General features: G+C 44.2%; 1 long non-coding RNA gene across 3 annotated transcripts; it reads right to left on the reverse strand.

The window, feature by feature from the left end:
• Positions 1–917: 917 nt before the first annotated feature.
• LOC123363619 lies at positions 918–18,050 on the reverse strand. 3 transcript variants are annotated; one of them, XR_006576832.1, is made up of 4 exons: positions 18,020–18,050; positions 13,423–13,541; positions 2,559–2,839; positions 954–1,151 (listed from the first exon to the last, which is right to left on the reverse strand). It is a non-coding gene; the product is annotated as an uncharacterized LOC123363619 (long non-coding RNA). The 3 variants fall into 3 exon arrangements; XR_006576831.1 differs by lacking the exon at positions 18,020–18,050 and adding an exon at positions 17,325–17,498; XR_006576833.1 differs by lacking the exons at positions 954–1,151; positions 2,559–2,839 and adding an exon at positions 918–933.
• Between the last annotated feature and the right edge of the window lie 291 nt (positions 18,051–18,341).

Genomic DNA, 18,341 nt, shown 5'->3' on the forward strand with positions numbered 1-18,341 from the left:
AGGAAAAAGAAATGTCACCCAGTAGATCATTTTGTGCCTGTTTAAGTTGACAGATCTTTGACCATTCTTCTCTCACCAGAGACTGCGTTTTTCAGTTCTTGGAGGCTAAGCCATTCTTATGATGATGTGCAATCACTTTCTTCTCATGGGGGTACACAAAACTTTATTTTCCCACTTTGTGATGGGGAGTACAATTCTTTGATGTGCCCTGGAGGGGCCTGCAGCCCCACTGCACCTCACCTAGTGGTATTCCTAGCACAGTCCTTCTCCAACCAGAGAATGGCTTTTTATTGTCTGTTAAATCCCAGCAGGAATTTTTAGAAGCAGCTCAAGGAGGTGCTTCTTTCAGGTGAGAGAATGAGGTTACTTTGTTCCAGAGCTCCAAAACTGCTGGGGTACAGCATAGGATCTAGTCCATGGGCTTGTATGAGTAACCTCTGTGCCTTACTCTTCACTTGTCTTTCCTTGTTCTGTCGTGTCTTCATTAGGCCCCAGGTTTAGTGGGACTACTGACATGCATAAACTTAATCATCCTTAGACCATAAGATCTTTGGGTCAGGGACTGAATTGTATTTATGTCTGTAGAGTACATAGTGCATATAAATATCTCCATTTTAACCATGCCCCAGACCTCACCTGCAAGGCCCCCACATCAAGCCCAAATCCCTTCTAATTGATACAAGACAGACAGAGCTTATCTTCTCTGGTCTACACATCTTCCTGGATGGGAGCACTAGAGATTGAATCATTGCAATGTCTCCCCATCAGGGCAGTCTGCATTGCCTTCCCATCACTGCATCTTTACCAAAAAAGGAAAACCAATCACTTCTCACTCGTTGAAGAAACGAAGCTGTGCAGCTCCATCACTTCTAAATTGACTAGCAGATGTTATAAACTACTAAGAGATGATTAGCCAACAGTGGCATGGGGAAACTGCAAAATGAAAAGTAAATTGAAATTACTGCTGAAGAATAGAACCAGGTCACATCCAATATGTATAAAGCATCCACCTGTAACAAAATAAGCCCCATAACAACTGCGTGTGGAACACGGATTGATTTGTCCTAAATTATACGCCAGAATAGCTATGTTTAAATGTCCCAAATGCCATACAGCAGAAACATCAGCTTGCCCTGTAATGTGAGAATTACCTGCAATACAAAAAATATGGAAATATATTAGCAGAATAAGAAGAGAAAAAGTACAATGCATCAGTTATGGAATCCTTAAAAGAAACTGCTTAGAAACCCTTAAAATATTGGCTTAAACTTAATGTATAAACATGCTGAGTTGTTATGCTGATAGTTAATATGATGACTCTTAATTATTGGATTGAACAAGAAACAGGGTGTTTACAGCCTAAATGGAAAAAATAATCTATTAACTCTGATAAGGCCAGGTACTTGCCGTCCCCTTTTGGATGTCATGGACACTTAAGCATTCCCAAATGCCCAGACTGTTCTCCCACTCTGATTTATATGGGTAAGCTCTCATTTTAATTGACACCTGCATTTACCAATAACATGTTGTTCATTTTATATTTGTACTGAAATTCCAATTTAAACACAATTTGGGAATGTGTGTGAGGAGAGTCCACTGCCAGCACTTACTAGCTCCCGAACATGGGACTGAATTTAATGCTTGTGAAAGATGTCCTCTAACTTCAAAGTGTGTTTGTGATGAGAGAGCTGACAGTATAAATAGTACTTTAGAACTTCACATACATGCTCCCTGTGGGTTAAGTTTTCAAAAGCGTGTAGGTGAGTTTTTTGCCCAGGTACTTGATGTAATGGAACTCAGCTACACGATGATCCACTGATACATTTCATTTCCTCGTGTTTAAAAAAAAATCTGTTGATTATTTACATGCTTTCTGGAAGGAATGTAGAAGCAGCAGCATTTTTCCTTCATATCTGATAGGAATGCCCAGAGGTGGCTGACTTTTGTGCAAATCTTCTACTTTATCTTTGAGATGGGTGTATACAGACTGCCCCTCAACATTCTGGAGTCCCTACTGATTGGGGCCTCCCTGATGAAATGCTCTGGACTAATTTCACACTTCCTGAGAGTAATGGAGTGATATTTGGCCAAACACTGGAAAAAGAAAGAGACTCCTAATGACACTGCTTGGTTTAAATGGACATTAGGGGAGGGGGAACCCTTACAAATCAGAAAATAGATAACACAGTTTAGCTCTTTTCTAGAATATGAAGAAATCAGCCCTCACACACCACCATTTGTGTTTTGCTAACAGGAAACTATTAACTAATTTTGCTTAGAATAGCATTGGTAGGTTACTGCTGTTTGAAATGGGGTGGGGAGGGATAGCTCAGTGGTTTGAGCATTGGCCTGCTAAATCCAGGGTTGTGAGTTAAATCCTTGAGGGGGCCATTTAGGGAACTGAGGTAAAAATCTGTCTGGGGACTGGTCCTGCTTTGAGCAGGGGGTTGGACTAGATGACCTCCGGAGGTCCATTCCAACCTTGATATTCTATGAAATAAGCCTCTTGTGGGAAAAAGTTATGAACGATCGGGGTGAAAGTAACTTAAAGGACTTACCACTACTCCAGCGTCCTTAGGAAGGGGCGGGGACACAACCGGAAGAGGCGTGGCCTCTACTGGAAGAGGTGGGGCTGTGGTAGCAGCAGCTGGGAGCCCCAGGCCCTTTAAATTGCTGCCGGGGAAGCCAATCCACCTCAGTATGGTGCGCCGGTATGCCGTACCGGCTTACTTTCGCAAACGTTGCCATTACATGCAAAGTCACAACTCTTCTGCCTTTGGTTATTAAAAATACTATTGCAGAGATATGGTTATTGCATCTGTAAAAAACCTTTGTTTCTCTGTGAAGTTCAAAAAAACAAATTCTTATTTCCATGGGTAACTTTATTCCCATGGGACACTCTCTTCTGATCCTTCTAAAGCTCTTCCTTCTTTTAAGCCAAAGTCATAGAAGCATTTTAACAGATAAAACCTGAAAGCTTTCAGTAATTTATTTGAATTTATGTACATATATAATCATTGCTTAGTCGACCCTTTCATCTGTCTAAATTTGCCTGGACAATGAAAGTTGCCAAACAATTTTCCATTGAAAATGATAAATGGTCAGCTATGTCATAGCTCCTCCCACTCTCCCCCCATTTTGTGGGCATGGTTTATAAACGATACTGTATGTACCTTTAGTACTATGTAGCAATATCTGCTTACATATACTGTATTGCACATGCTAATTCCCAATGATTGGGAAGTTATACAATTTATAACTAATATTTTCTACAGTGAAGTCATTTCTTGTGAAAGTTCTAGCTCAGCAGCCTTAGTAAATTGCATGCCTCTATTTATTCATAGCACACACACAGCATGGACAACCACAGTACAAGTTTCTTCAGATTTGTGTGTATCATGTTCTGGAAGGGCCACCTCTAGACTGAAAAGATAACTTAGTCTCCATCCCTTCCATGCTTGAGATTACTACTAGTAGTCTCAAGTAATGAGTAGTAATGAGTGAGTAATGAGTAGTAGTCTCAGTAATGAGGCAATTTTTATATAAATGGTGTGATAAATGAACGGGGGGGGGGAGTGTAGCTCCATTTTATGAACACCCAGCCAGCCAGTTAGCTATAAAATCCCTCTTACTAGTTGTTCTCTACTTGCTTTACCTGTAAAGGGTTAAAAAGTCTCCCTGCATAGGTAAAAGGAAAGGAGTGGGCACCTGACCAAAAGAGCCAATGAGAAGGCTAGAACTTTTTAAAATTGGGAAAAAACTTCCCCTTTGTCTGTTTGTGTTGCTTTCCTGGAGAGAAGGGACAGAGCAGCTATACTGTAAGAAGCTTGGGCCAAGTATGAAAAGTCATCAGCTCATACCTAGAAACTACTCACTTGAAACCCCCAGATATGTAAGTAGATCAGGAAATGTCTAGGAAGATGCAATTATGTTTATCTCGTTTATTTCTTTATGGCTTGTGGACTCATCTGTGCTAACCCCAAATGTTTTTGTTTTGCTTGTAACTTTTAAGCTGGGCCTCAAGAAAGCTATTCTTGATTCTTAATGTTTGTATTTACTCTTTTTAAAATCTAACAATGGCCTAAGTTTTCAAATGTATTTTCTTTCTTTTTGTTTTTAATAAAATTTACCTTTTTTAAGAACAGGATTGGATTTTGTGTCCTACGAGGTTTGTGCATATGTTGTTTAATTAGCTGGTGGCAACATTTGATTTCCTTTGTTTTCTTTCTCAGCTCTTCCACAAAGTGTGTGGGGGGGTGAAAGGGCTTGAGGCCACCCCACAGGAAGGAATTCCCAAGTGCACCTTCCTGGGTTCTCAAAGGGGTTTTTGCCCTTGGGTGTTGGCAGCATCTACCCATCCAAGGTCAGAGAAAAGCTGTAACCTTGGGAGTTTAATACATGCCTGGAGTGGCCAGTATTAATGTTTAGGGTCCTTGCGCCCCCCCGCCTTCTGAACTCAAAGTGCCAGAGTTGGGAATCAGCCTTGACAAATGGGTTCACTGCAATGCTGGCTTAGGATGTTTTCCAGTAGCTGGAAACTGGGTGCCTCTGCCTGTCTGCAAAGAAGAATCCAGCTTTAAAAGTATACTGAACATATGAACGGCCATACTGGGTCAGACCAAATGTCCATCTAGCCCAGTATCCTGTCATCTGACAGCGGCCAATGCCAGGGCCCCAGAAGGAATGAACAGAACATGTAATCATCAGGTGATCCATTCCCTGTTGCTCATTCCCAGCTTCTGGCAAACAGAGGTTAGGGAAACCATCACTGTCCATCCCAGCTAATAGCCATTGCTGGACCTATCCTCCATGAACTCACTGTGTTTATATATGTATATTTACAGCTAAAATTAAAAAGTCCTCCTGGACTCCCAATGCAATGGATGCTAGAGCAACATATCTGGCATGTGTTGGCAAGGGGCAGCATGTGCTCTCCTCACAGAGCCCAGCTGGGATGAAGAGGGGCACTGGTGGAGTGATGGCCTTGCCCCAACACTGCTCCTCCCTGCCTCTTTTGGCACTGCTTGGCAGAAGCTATCCTTGCACTCTAGGAGCCCAAGGACCGTGTGAGTCTGTATGTGTGATTGTGTCTGTGGCACAACAGAGGAGGGATTTTTGCAATCTTTCCCCCATTTGCAAATAGCCAGACATGAAGAACCCAGCAACAGACTCACTTTCATCCTCCTTGCACCTGGCTGGGGCTGTTACTCTTCATTACAAAAGGTAGCTTTGTTAATTTTTCAAATCTGAGATAATTTGCAAAGTGGTTATTTCTAGTGTATTTTCACCATCAAGAAAACAACAGAACTTGTGAATTGAATGAACTCTCTTGCAAAAGGAGGTAAGAGGACAGTTCTTTTTAAAGGTTTACTACAGGTTGGGAAAGCAATTCTTACTCACTGAATTTATTTTTTTTACCAGTGGTGCTGGAACAATTTTCATAGTGGAGGTGTTGAAGGCAGAAACCATGTATTTAGGTTGTTATTGCTACTTCAAGCCAGTACCCCTAGTTCCGGCACCTATGCTTTTTACAGAAAGAGGTACTTCGGCATGTGATATTTTTCTGTCACTGTATTGACTTTACTGTGGGAGGATGCTACGATAATTCAGAATCCAGCTCATTTCTATTGTTTGGTGCTTAAATCCTTAGCTGCATTTGTTCTGCTGCCCTCCAGTGTTCGTAACAGCAATCCATCTAACACAACACGGAGCTGCATCGGACTAGCTAACCCTTCCCAGAACCTGGCTAAACTACTGTGGGGAAAGTTTTTAACTTCATAATTGTATTTGCTAAAGAGCTGACAATTATTATTTCACATTCGTTGCTATCTGAGCACCTGAAATATTGTGGAGAAGTTCTGTTTTCCCTCCCCCAGCATTCAGCAGAGATAAATGGAAGCAACTACAAAGAAGGGCACTAAAGCTGATACATGAATTGGAGGTTATATATTTGAGGATGGAAGCAGAAGGCCAGATGTTGTCCCACAAGGAGGCCTCTTTGCACCACTCCCATGGTGCAAAGGCTCTGTAAAGCTACCCTAAACAGGCAGCCAGGGTCTCCATCAGTTACAGAGCTTGCACTCAGGATGTGTCATGGGACAGAACCTGATATTGTTAGATCCCTGCTCTAAATTACCACAGTTTCTGGCTACCTGAGGGAATCAGCCACCTTTACCTCCCCCCCTTCTTGGGTTTTGGGCTAAGCGAGGCTTAGGCATATTTTAAGATCAGGCCCAGAATGTATGTAGTCTGGCGGGAGGGCAGGGGCAAGTCTGGTGGCTGGAGTGGGAGAACAGAACAGAGTCGAAACATGCCCTGTAAAGACTTTAATGAAAGGGTATTAAGGCCTGATCCTGCACACCCTCTCAGAAAACCAATATTTATGGAAATAGGACCATTGACGTCAACAGGACATCTGACATGGGTAGAGACAACCTTGTGACTAAGAGTTTGCAGGGTCATACCCTTTATTTGTTTTAAAAAAAATCCCATCATGTAATAATAGCTGAAGCTAGGGAATTGTAGGCTGGACATTAAGAAACAAGTGGATTGAGGGAGGCAGGAACAAAAAACCCCAAACCAAACCAAAACTCAAAGAAACAAGGGAGGTTTAAGGCACCAGACCTGGAAATGAAGTATTCAGGAGTCCTATACAAGGCAAGAGGATGGACTAGATGAACCAAGTCATTTCTGGCTTCCACTATTTGTAATTAAAGCAAAATATAATAAGAAAGAAAAAGCCACTATGAAATCTGGTAAGGAAAAAACAAACAAACAACAAAAAGTATCCCATCCTCAACAAAGGCCAAGCAGGGATTCAGAAACAGAATGCCAAAAAGAAACCCAAGTAACTCAGCCAGATATTTATTCTGATTTAACGCAATGCTTAGCCCAGGGGTCGGCAACCTTTCAGAACTGGTGTGCTGAGTCTTCATTTATTCACTCCAATTTAAGGTTTCACGTGCCAGTAATACATTTTAACGTTTTTAGGTCTCTTTCTATATGTCTATAATATATAACTAAACTATTGTTGTATGTAAAGTAAATAAGGTTTTTAAAATGTTTAAGAAGCTTCATTTAAAATTAAATTAAAATGCAGAGCCCCCCGGAGCGGTGGCCAGGACCTGGGCAGTGTGAGTGCCACTCCCTCCAGTGGTGGCTCGACCCACAGATAGTATGTGCAGGGATCCCCTTCACCGGCCCTTCAGCTCGTGTGCCACCTTTGGCACCCGTGCCAGAGGTTGCCTACCCCTGGCTTAGCCTGAAACTCTAGATACTTAAAACATATGAATAATAACACAAGGAAAGTGAAGCTGCAGTTCCAGGACTAATTTCATAGCAACTTGAAGAAAGGATTGTCCTCTCAGAGCAATCAGAAACAGTTCAAACTTCAGAATCTCCTGAAGCTGTAAACTCTGAGCCTGGTCTACACTATGAGTTTAGGTTGAATTTAGCAGTGTTAAATTGATTTAACTCTGCACCCATCCACATGACTAAGCCATTTTTGTTGACTTAAAGGGCTCTTAAAATCAATTTCTGTACTCCTCCCCAATGAGGGGATTAATGCTGAAATCGACCCTGCTGGGTTGAATTTGGGGAAGCGTGGATGCAATTCGACAGTATTGGCCTCCGGGAGCTATTCCAGAGTGCTCCATTGTGACCGCTCTGGACAGCACTCTCAACTCAAATACACTGGCCAGGTAGACAGGAAAAGCCCTGGGAACTTTTGAATTTCATTTCCTGTTTTGCCTGCGTGGCGAGCTGATCAGCACAGGTGACCATGCAGAGCTCAACAGCACAGGTGACCATGGAGTCCCAGAATCGCGAAAGAGCTCCAGCATGGACCGAATGGGAGGTACTGCATCTGATCACTATATGGGGAGATGAATCCGTGCTATCCGAACTCCATTCCAAAAGACGAAATGCTGGAATATTTGAAAAAAATCTCCAAGGGCATGAAGGACAGAGGTTATAACAGGGACCGCAGCAATGCTGCGTGAAGCCTACCAAAGAACCAGAGAGGCAAACAGCTGCTCCGGGTCAGAGCCCCAGACATGCTGCTTCTATGATGAGCTGCATACCATTCTAGGGGGTGCCCCTACAACTACCCCACCCCTGTGCTTCCCTCCTTCCTCACCCCTCCTGGGCTACCTTGGCAGTTATCCTCCCATTTGTGTGACGAATTAATAAAGAATTCATTAATTTGAAACAACAATGACTTTATTGCCTCTGCAAGTGGAGATCAAAGGTGGGAGGGGAGGGCGGTTGGCTTACAGGGAAGTAGAGTGAACCAAGGGGGCGGGTTTTCATCAAGGAGAAACAAACATAACTTTCACACCATAGCCTGGCCAGTCATGAAACTGGTTTTCAAAGCTTCTCTGATGCGCAGCGCGCTCTGCTGTGCTCTTCTAACCGCCCTGGTATTTGGCTGCGCATAATTAGCAGCCAGGCGATTTGCCTCAACCTCCCACCTTGCCATAAACGTTTCCCCCTTACTCTCACAGATATCGTGGAGCACACAGCAAGCAGTAATAACGATGGGAATATTGGTTTTGCTGCGGTCTAACCGAGTCAGTAAACTGCGCCAGCGAGCTTTTAAACGTCCAAAGGCACATTCTACCACCATTATGCACTTGCTCAGCCTATAGTTGAACTGCTCTTTACTACTGTCCAGGCTTCATGAGCCATGGGAGCAAGAGGTAGGCTTGGGGTAGGTGTGACCGCGCGGTGCTGCTGACTGGGAGAGCAGCCTGAGGCAGAAGCCTCCAGCTGGCATGATATTCCAGGCAAGATAAATCTCCATTAGATGAAATTTAAAGAAGAGAACGACCTGGAGTCATGCCCATTTTTGTCCAGGTGCCCCCGGCCAACCTTACCGAGGTTGGCCAGGAGCATCCACAGGACAACAACGGCCAGCAGTCATATTGTACCATCTGTCGTCCGCAAGGCAAGGCAAGGGGATGCTGCTGTGTAGCACTGCAGTACCGCGTCTGCCAGCAGCACCCAGGAGACATACGGTGACAGTGAGCTGAGCTGGCTCCATGCTTGCTGTGGTATGTCGTCTGCATGGGTAACCCAGGAAAAAAGGCGAGAAACAATTTTTTGCTGTTGCTTTCACGAAGGGAGGGAGAGAGGGGGGCCTGACGACAGAACCACCTGCGACAATGTTTTTGCCCCATCAGGCATTGGGAGCTCAACCCAGAATTCCAATGGTCAGCGGAGACTGTGGGAACCGTGGGATAGCTACCACAGTGCAACGCTCTGAAAGTCGACGCTAGCCACGGTACTGTGGACGCACGCAGCCAACTTAATACGCTTAGTGGGGACACACACAATTGACTGTATCAAATCGATTTCTAAAAAATCGACTTCTATTAAATCGACCTAATTTCATAGTGTAGACATACCCTAAGGGTACATCTACATTACAGCTGGCTGTATGAATGGCAGTTCATGTAGATGTAACTGTACAAGCTAGCTGTACGAGCTTTGGTATCGGCTGCACAAGCCCACCAGATCCCTAGGGTATATACTCACTTGTGTGTGGGTATATCTACATGAGCTGCAAATCAGATCCACGGGTGCTGTGTGTAGACACACTCTTTTGTGTCTACTTTTAGGGTAAGAAAAGAAAAACCCAATGTCTACAGCTTTCCCAGTGACAGTATCCAAGAAGTTTCATTACTGAGACACAGGAGGCTAGATTATTTGGCCTGCAAGATTTCCACGGTGCCAGTAAGAGAAGTACTGTAGAAATTATGGGCTTGCTGCAGGAATTACTGGGTAAAGTTCTATACAGGAGGCCAGACTACATGATCACAGGGGATTCTGGCCTTAAAAGTCTTAGAAGCTATTATGTTGTCATGTCTCAATAGACTATACAAGAATTTCATTGATTTTTTAGCAAGTGGAAGTGACATGAATTAAATCCTGGTGACACTTCCCTAGACTGGAGAAGCAATAATTACAGAGAGGTGAAATCCTTAATGCTTACCTTGGACCTAGCCTGTCTGCCATTAAAGCCAACCAGCATATTTCCACTGAATTTAGAGAGCACAGGATCAGGCATTTTATGGAAGGTGGTGGGGGTAGGAAAGCAGCAGGAGGAGAATAATGCAAAAGCAAAGGAAAGCAATTTACTCAGCATTTAAAAAAACAACCCAATATGTGACTGGAAGCTCTGCAGAACAATAAAAATTTATTTTTCAGACGCATAAAGAATTGCAAGAGATATACACCATAACAATTCTAAAAGTCAACCATTTTCAAGATAAAAGGTCAACACTTTAGTAAGTCTGTAGAATCTTTTGGATGACCTTGATGTTTGGCTGCTACAGCTAACACCGTCACCACTATTGCAAATCTGCCTTTCTAGAGGATATTTTCTTGGAATGCTGATGAGACTACTGTGAATGAGAAGGCCTGGAAATGGGTTGAAAAGGTTCTCTAAACACGTCATCTCTGACCAGTGTACTATTACATAGAAAACTACATGCTGCCGCTACTAGATTAATTATAACTAGATTTAATAATGAGGGTTCTACCCAGAGTTCTACCCTGCTTATTCTCTCATTCCTTTGCTGTTTTACCCATATTGCAATTATTTTTAAAGTACATACTTGTAAACCTGAAACCCACACAGAGGCATGGTATGTTTCTGCTCTAATTTATGGCTTCTCTGTAATAAATAAAATGTTTAATCATCTGCTCTAGGCACGCCTTAAAATCTGAAGAGCTTTTCCCTGAGTTTATATAGCTACAGTAGCCATGACAGCTGTTCTTTTATTAGTTACTGCACAAGATGAAGCAGGTGGGGTGACTGGATTGTGTGGGAGGTGAAATTGCATGTAAATTTCTGCTTTAAAAAAACCCTGTTTATTGGCAGAAGATTATGGAGACTAGGATCAAAATATGGGCTTCTATTTCAATATAACAAGTCAAGGAGCACCATCCCCAAGGCAAACAGGCATCCCAGGTGACTAGCTCTCTCTTGCATTGGGTCTCCCAGGGATCCAAGGGCAGACCATCAACAGTTATCCTAGAGATGGGCCTGAACCAGCCCCTGTCCTCCCAAACCTGAACATCCATAAACTTTGGTGGTGTTGGGTCTGAAATTCAGACTTGGGTTTGGAGCCAAATTTTGTGGCTGGCCTCTGTGATAGGCTGAACCAAGACTCCAGATTTGGACACTGAAACTTTTTTTGGGGGGGGGGAGGGGCGGGAAAGAGGGTGGTGGTTGACGTTTGTATTCAACTGTTGCTGTTCTAAGTTTGCTTTAATGCATACGATTTGAGGCAGTAAATCAGTTAAACTTGGCTACCTTGCTGCTATCTCAGTAGCCCTTCTCCAACCTGCGCTTATCCCAAACAGCTCATACACCGATCTTCTGTCCAAGGGATTACCATTACTTTGGCTCAAGCTTTACAGCCACCAGCCAACGCCCATCTACCAGCATTGAGTCATGTATTTAGCAACACCTGCTACCTCAGGTTAATTGGTAACTAATTCATCTATTTTTCTCTCCCACAGAATTTCAATGCTGGGTAATTCATTGAATCAGCATGCACTCATGCATTTGACAAGGGATTTTTCATGCTTTTCCCAATACGACTTTCATAGTTAGGCATTAGAACAGTTTATACCACCTACCAGTAGTACTGACAGTAGAAGTGATTACTTACTGAGACAGCGACTCATTCCATCCTAGTGTGGAAAATTGAGCCAAAACCACAGGAACTGGTGAATTATTCATGTTTTGGAAGGTTATAGAGCTTGTGGAAAGCATTCTCTAACCAAATTTTGAGGAGATGCCAGTAATTGAATTAATCTTTTCCAAATGCTAATTAGGAATACAGGAACTGAATGTTTGGTTCTCTGTTCACAGCAATATATTTCATGCTACTGCTACATCTCTTCAAACAAGCACGGAACTTAAATTTTTAGCCAGATTTTGGCCTTCTGGGGAGCTGTGAGGCATGGATTATTTCCAAATATAGCTGTCTGGTAAGGCTGGTAACACTAGAGCACATCAGGACAACACTTCTTAGGGAGGGAGAGACAATATGGATAAGCACTGCTGTTCCTGGTAATGATTAGTAGTCGTAAAAAACCACTGCCACCTAGAGGCTATGAAGCGCCATTTTCTCCTGTAATGAATGGAGAAAGTTGACTGTATGAAAGACAACCAGTCTGTTTAAGCCAAGTTTCAGGTGGCTCCTTCTCCCTAAGTGAAGCTTATCAGTCCTAGTTCATTTAGCACAGAAGTGCTGTTTTTAGATAAAAACCCAGCCAAAATGTTTCTGTGCTATCCTGCAATATTCACTTGCAGATCAAGTGATGCATCCCTGAAGAGAACTGTTTTGTTTATGTGCCTAGAATTAAACTGGGAGTCTAAAAAACAATACTGTATAAAACAATTCAAACATAAAATGCTCCGATGATTCTGCATGATACGCAAGCCTGAAGTCAGCTCTCTGGAGTCTGTCAGCTAGTCACCGGCATAAAGATCACTTCTCATGATTTATAGTGAAGAGATAATAGGATGGGAGGGATGAAATACAGCTTAATCTTGGAGGCTAAAGAGAGTCTTCAACTAAGAGGGTCAGGAATCACACCTCTGCACATACCAACCAACACAGCTGTACTAACAAAAATATATAGTGTAGACATGGCCTGAGTCTCCCATTCTGCTGGAACAGAAAAAGAGGTTCATCATGAGCAATGATGAGATAATATAAAGCTCAGTGGGGACAGAACTTAGATCTACTGCTCAGAAATCCAGGATCTCGATTACTTGAGCTAAATGAGAAAAAGGAGTCAAGTCTAAATGAATTTCTAGCAAACTGGAAAAACTTGAGAGACTGCAGTGAATGAATTTCTTCTAAACGCTGAAGCATCTTTAGAAGCAAAGAAAAGATGGGGATATAGCAGTTCTCAGTGAGGAGGCATCCTGACTCAAGAGAGCTTTTCCTGCCTTGTCATGGTATTTCTAAAGAGCAAAGAACTGTGCCATTGGTATGCATCAAAGAAACATTTCCCAAAGAAAGAGTCCTAGAATTACTTGCTGGCCAAGGCTGCAACCCTCTGGGGTTTCCCAGTATTTATATCCTAGAGTGCGTAGTGTCCTTGTATGAATTTAGTTGTTATATTGATAATACTATGACTATTCTTATCTCTCTGTGGCTGAAGACATGGTTGAGGTGTTTCAGACCTACAACACTCAGGAAGAAGAGATTAATAAATATCAAAGCCAGAAAGAGAACTAGGATGAAAAATACGTCTTTCACTATTATGTTAAACAGTTAAAATAAGGGAGAAAGGGGCAAAATGACACTCTGAAAATTTGCTGTAGTTGTGTTGGTCCCAGAATACTAAAGATGTAATATTAGAAGTTGGTCCAATAAATGACATTACCTCACCCACCTTGTCTCCGTGAAAATTGATCAGATATTTCATGCCAGGGAAACTGCACCCTTCTCCACATTCTGAAGCTGTAGATCTTATTTTTGTTCAGATGTCAGACAATGCAGGTTGTACAAGAGCTGTTCAAGGATGAAAAGAACAGAAATCATAAGAACAGCTATATTGGGTCACACCAATGGTCCATCTAGCCCAGTATCCTGTCTTCTGAAAGTGGCCAATGCCAGTTGCTTCAGAGGGACAGAACAGGTAATCATCAAGTGATCCATCCCCTGTCATCCATTCCCACCTTCTGGCAAACAGAGGCTAGAGACCCAAAGCATGGGGTTGTATCCCCAACCATCTTGGCTAATACCCATTGATGGACCTATCCTCCATGAACTTAGCTAGTTCTTTCTGAACCCAGTTTTGGGCTTCACAACATTCCCTGTCATGCAGCATCTGCTGGGTCTCCTGAGGAGACAGGAACACTCTAGGACAGAAGGCTCAGACTTGAAATAGTGGCATAAAGATGGTGATTTCAAAGCAGGTTCCAGAATCCAACATTTTGCTCCCAATTGCTTACCAAGCTTCCTTATTAAATACTTTACCCCTTATCCGGCACTTTCCATCCAAAGACTTTAAAAGCAAGCTACAAACTTTATTGAATTAGTCCTCCTGAGGCACCAGGTAGGTGAGTATCATTAACTCTGTTTCACAGTTGGGGAAACTGATGTTAAGAGGAGAAATGACTTGCCCAAGGCCAGACAAGAAGTCAGGATCAGAACAGGGAATGGAATTTGGGAATCCTGGATCCTAATCCTGTTCTTTAACTACAAAAGGATATTTCTTTCAGACTATCATAATTTAATTGGTTTGGGAAAAGAATGATCTAGGGATATTAAATAGTAAAAGATGATTAAATAGTTACCGTGGTGATTTCAGTGTTCTAAACAGCATTATTTTCTTCTGATAGCCTAGATGTACAAATTTGCATTTTCAAATAGGCTTCATGCATCTGATTTAATTGATAAGTACCTTTGTTCTCAAATACCAATAACTTCTCTGTAGATGGGACAGCCTATCAATTAAATATGTTAGTTATATAGAAACAAGACAATGGAGATTTTCTAAACAAGTATTAAATGCTCTCTCTCTTTTTAAAAAGACTATACAATGGGACAAACAAAATCCTGGCAGCTACTCTTCAGCTAATGACGTTAAAAAGGAAGAAATGAAGGTCATTCAGGCTACAGAACAATATCCATGCCACTTAACATTATTTACCTATATCTACTGTATTTATAGGCCATTTGACACTTTGCTTTGTTTTAAAACAAAGATTGTTAAACCACTGGATTTACCACCCTCTAACTTCACAACAAGTACAAGCATCATCATTCCAGTTATGTTAAAATGTTTTAAGGGGCAAGGAAGGAACAAAAACTGAAGATTTGCCGGACAGGCCCATGTCCATCATCATTCCCTACGTAGTACTATCCCAATTCAGCTGTTTCCATTTCAAATGCAACATGTTAAGCCATATGAGTAGGAATGGTGACCTAAAGGAGAAAACAGATTCATGACATTAGAGCAAGAGTGGCCAAACTTTTTGGCCCGAGAGCCACGTCTGGGAATAGAAATTGTATGGTGGGCCATGAATGCTCACAAAGTTGAGATTGGGGTGCAGGAGGGGGCAAAGGCTCTGGTTGGGGGTGCGGGCTCTGGGGTGGGGCCAGAAACGAGGAGCTTAGGGTGTGGGAGAGGGCCCCGGGCTGGGGCAGGGGCATGGAGTGTGTGTGTGTGTGGTGGGGGGGTGGGGATGAGGGCTCCAGCTGGGGGTGCAGGCTCTGGGGTGGGGCGGGGGATGAGGAGTTTGGGGTGTAACAGGGTGCTCTTGGCTGTGAATGAGGGGTTCGGAGGGCTGGAGGGGGATCAGTGCTGGGGGCAGAGGGTTGGGGTGCAGGAAGGGGTGCAGACTGCAGCTGGGGGTGCGGGCTCTGGGGTGGGGCTGGGGATGAGGGGTTTGGGGTGCAGGAAGGTGCTCTGGGCTGAGACTGAGGGGTTCAGAGGGCAGGAAGGAGATCAGGGCTGGGGCAGGGGGTTGGGGCACAGGGAGAGGCTCAGGGGTGCAGGCTCCAGGCAGTGCTTACCTCAAATGGCTGCCAGAAGCAGCAGCATGTTCCTTCTCTGGCTCCTACACGGCGGTGCGGCCAGGCGGCTCTGCATGCTGTCCCATCCGCAGGCACTGCCCCTGCAGCTCCCATTGGCTGTGATTCCCGGCCAATGGGAGATGCGGGGGTGACGCTTGGGGTGGGGGCAGCATGCAGAGCTGCCTGGCTGGAGGGGGGCCACGCTGCTGCTGCTCCCCCTGGCCAGAGCGGGGCCATACCACTGCTTCCGAGAGCCACATGGAGTGGCCCCTGACCCTGCTCCCCAACTGGAGCTCCAGAGCAGGGCAAGCCCCAGATTCCACTCCACAGCAAGAGTTCGAGGGCCAGATTAAAATGGCTGGTGGGCCAGATCTGGCCTGCAGGCCATAGTTTGCCCACCCCTGCATTAAAGGCAAGAGAGATCAGAGCAGGAAGTTTGGATCTATTGGATCACACTTGATCTCAAAGCTGAAAATAGAACCCAAGAGACCTGGCTCCACATTCCCTGCTCTACATATCAGACCATACCAAAACCTGGACTATAAATGGTAGTCCAGAGGACTGAGCATTACACCATGAAACCAACAGGCAGCTGAAGGAAGAATCCAACAAAAACAGAAAACAGTTTCCCTAATCCTATCCCAGGCTTCTTGCTGTTCACATTTGTTTTCAAACTAAAATAGTAACCAAGATCCCTTTCTACTTCATTCTAGGTTTGAGAAAATTCATCAAGAAGAGCCATGCCATGAAAGAAGAAAAGTATCAAGGAAGGAATTAATCCCATTTCTCAGTTTTAAAAATATAGAATGGAGATTTTTACATTCAAAACAGTTCTTAAAAAGAAACAAGTCTCAGGACAATCCCCCAAAACAACCAAAAGCCACCTGAAGAGACTCTTCCTTATATCTCAAACGTATGAAAACAAATTATCCTCTAAGCCTTACAGCGGAGTAAGTGGGACAAACCTACTGGAAATCCACCAGGACTCAAGTAAAAGCACAGGCCTCTCCTAGATAAGTTCTTCTCTAAAATCTAAACCTGGACACGGGGAGAAGGAAATGGGCTAGCTAATTCCCCATTTGGTTGACCTAGAAGAGCACAGATGCACCCATGACAGGCATTAAGGGATGCTGAAGATGCCTATCACCTCATCCTGATCCCAGTAACTTCAGCATGGAGAGGAGAATGTGCTGTATTGCACCTCACTGCTGCAGTCCTTCCTCTTAAGTTGAAAGTAGAGGAGTTAAAAGAAAAAACGCCCAACAAAAATTGTGAGTTCCCTACACGATATGTACCACCACTGCCTGCTCCTATAAAGATTTTTTGGGTGTGTGTGGGAGGGGGTGGGGGGAGTGGGGGGACTGACAGCCCTGTAACCACTAACAGGTCAGTCTCATCATATAGCCTGGCCTTGTTGATTGGTTGGCCCCCTCACAAAGAAGCCAGAATAATCAGCTTGTCTTCTGGAAAGCATAGATTAAATGACTTAATTACATGCTGTCCAAGTATTTATGACTATACCCATCCACTCAAGAAAACAAGATACCCACATGTGGCTAAACGCACCAATCAAAAGTTACAGTATGGCAAATTAAACAATACTGGGAAAAGTTTCTAAAGTGATTTTTTGATAAAACAAACATTTCAAAATATTGACATGCTTTCTCAAAATAGTTCTATTTTGAGAAAGAAAAAGGACCCCCCCCCCGCCTTGGGGCGGGGGTGGGGGGGCTGAAAAAGCTTTGCATTCAAAACGTTTTGACCAGCCCTTACTTATAAATGGTGCTGTGGAGACCAGTCGCTGCTGCTTTTTTGTTCCTTATTGCAAAGACTGTCAGAAGCAGAAGGGGCACCCTGAGCGGGGAAAAAAGGAGTAAAAGAGTGTTACAGAATCCTCAATCCCCAGAGAGAAGGGAAATTTTGCTGACTGTTAAAGTCTCTTCATCCTGTCTCGCTGGGGACTGGGGAGAGGTATTGTTAGTGTTAGGTTAACCTAAGAACGTTGTTAGGTGCGTTGTAATCGCTCTGATCCAGCCTCTCCCCCTAGGAGAAAGAGGAACAAGGACTTTGAAGGGTGTGTTACAGTCTCTCTTTGCGTACAGCAACATTGCCAATCCCACGTGTTCAAAAATCACTAGTCATGCTCCCGGTCATACACTTCCACTTGGCAGGTGATAGGGTTGTACTAGCAGGCCCAGCCTCTGTATCAGCTATAGACTGACTATAGAGCTTCTGTCCACACAGGGAGCTAGACACCGGATGTGTTCACTGTTTTACTGCTCTGGCAGCTCTGGGCTGAGGCGAGCTGAAATCAGGTATGTGATGCTTAGTGGCCGAACAGTATCACAGACTTTAGCGTGACCTTATATCCCACCTCCTCACACTTACGTTAGGCTCCAAAATAATGAGATTTAAAACAAAACAACAACAAACATGCTATAAGGGAAACAAATAACTTGCTGTCTCACTTTTGAGCCTTCGAGGGTCACCTTCCCCAGCCGCCCCCAGGGCCAGACCCCCTTTTCAATGGAAGCTGGGAGCCTTCCCTCATCACAGGGCTCCAGGAGCAGGGGATTCAGGACCCCCCCCCACCACAGGGGGCCAGGGCAGGCGAGCTGGCAGCACCCCCCGGCTTTCCCAGGGGTTCGGTTCGGGGAAGGGGCTAATCCCGCCTCCCGGGGGGGGGGTCACAGGGCCTCCTGCTCCAGCTCGCCAGTCCCGCGCGCCACAGGCTGCCGGGGGGCGGGGCTTTGGCCGGGGGCTGCAGCCCGGCAGGGCCCCTCTAGCCGG

The sequence above is a fragment of the Mauremys mutica genome, chromosome 2, assembly GCF_020497125.1.
Source record: "Mauremys mutica isolate MM-2020 ecotype Southern chromosome 2, ASM2049712v1, whole genome shotgun sequence".
NCBI classification, from domain to species: Eukaryota; Metazoa; Chordata; order Testudines; family Geoemydidae; genus Mauremys; species Mauremys mutica.